A 1,933-nucleotide genomic window follows, 5' to 3' on the forward strand; every position below is an offset into this window, starting at 1 on the left:
TACAAAACTTCTACCTTTACAATTGTTACAGTCGCAATTAGTCATGATAATAATTATTCAGTATTGAATCATACAAATATTATCCCCATCTCTTTTCTCCAGACCCATTTAGACAAGATGATGAAAATTATTCATTGGGGACTCTTTCTACACCCCCCCCCCAATACACACTTTTAAATTAAACTGCCTCTTGATACTTTGTAAGCTAGTCACTTGGTGCCAACAGTTCTGCCCACCAGTGTATCCACAGTGTTTGGCACAGTGCCTTGCTTGTGGTGGACTCATAAGAACAATTATTCTATTTACTGAGTTTACCAACATCTATGTATTGTTCTTAATTAATCTGAATCTTAAAGGTTCCTAGATTGGAAGATATTCATTTCTTTTCCTCAATAAATCTATCCTGGGCACTTTCTTTGAACAAAGCACTGTGCCAAGCACTATGGATACACTGGTGGGCAGAACTCGGTTCCTGTGTTCATAGAACTCAGTCTACAAGAGACAACAGACAACCCAATGCACGATGCCATCATGATGGGGCAATAGAAGAACAACCAGCTGCCAGTGTGTCAACTGTGGCACGTGGTGCTCACGTGTGTGTCAGAAAACTACTCCATAGAGTTTTCAAGGGCTGATTTGTCAGAAGTAGAGCATCAGGAGTTTCTTCTGAGGCATTTCTGGGTGGACTTAACTCTCCAATCGTCTGGTTAGCAAGCAGCTGGGCACATTAACTGTTGGCACCATGACAACTGAAGACAATCTGATCGACATTAACCACAGAGGGCTTCCTGGAAACAGAGGATTTAAAACGCTGTCTTGTAGATCAAATACGTGATGTTGGAACTGAAGAGCGGGTTGGAGTAATTGCTCACAAACTTGAATGTGCATCAGAATGGCCCAGGACAGGGGGTGATTAGAACAAATTTCTGAGCTGATGTCAGAGTGTCTGAGTCAGTAGGTCTGAGGTGGGGCCTGAGAATGTGCATTTCTGGTGGGTTCCCAAGGAGAACACAACAGGTGTTGTGGCTGGAGACTTAAGAGGAGGTCTAGAGACCAGAGTAAAGAGTCAAGATTCACTCTAGGTGTCAAGGAAAGCTAGAAGAGGGTTTCAAGCAAATAAATGACATGTTTTGATTCATACTTTAAAAACATTTCTCAGACTTCATATTGCGTGATTTCATTTATATGAAATATCCAGAAAAGGCAAATCTATAACACAGAAAGTAGAAGAGTGGTTGCCGGGGGCTGTGGGTGGAGTCGGAGCTGTCAGTGAACAGGAAGGGTCTTCCTGGGGGGATGGAAATGTTATGAAACTAGGATAAGGTGATGGCTACACAATTTGGTAAGTTGATTACAAATCATGGGATTTCACACTGAAAATGGGTGAATGTAATAGAATGTAATTATACCTCAGTCAAGTTGTGTCACTTTTAAAATTCGTTGTTACAGGGGAGACTGAAACAGGGCAACAAGAGTGGTCACAGGGGGACAAGTTAGAGGCAATTCCAGTAGTGCATCTTGGACTTGGGTGGTCACAGAAGGAATCTGACTATGCAAGTTTTTCTAGGCCAGGGTTGGCAAAGTTTTTCTGTAAAGTTCCATAAAAAGCTGGGGATATGACAGATAATAGCAGCATCAAGATCAGGAATAGACCTGATATTTTGACAAGATACTTTTGTCTAGGTACTAGACTACTGTCTTAAAGTGTGTGTTGCAGGCCACCTGGAGTGCTCGTTCAATGGAAAAATCCAGAGGGCCACTTTGGACCTACTGAGTCAGGAACTCTATGAAGTACAGAGACAGTGTGCTGCATGTGTTGTAAAGATGGATAGAGAGATAGATAGATAAACAGATGATAGATAGGTAGGTAGGTATATAGATAGATGATAGATTGATAGATAGATGATAGATAGATAGATATAGATGAATAGAT

Source organism: Chrysochloris asiatica, unplaced genomic scaffold, assembly GCF_000296735.1.
Source record: "Chrysochloris asiatica unplaced genomic scaffold, ChrAsi1.0 scaffold00001, whole genome shotgun sequence".
NCBI classification, from domain to species: Eukaryota; Metazoa; Chordata; class Mammalia; order Afrosoricida; family Chrysochloridae; genus Chrysochloris; species Chrysochloris asiatica.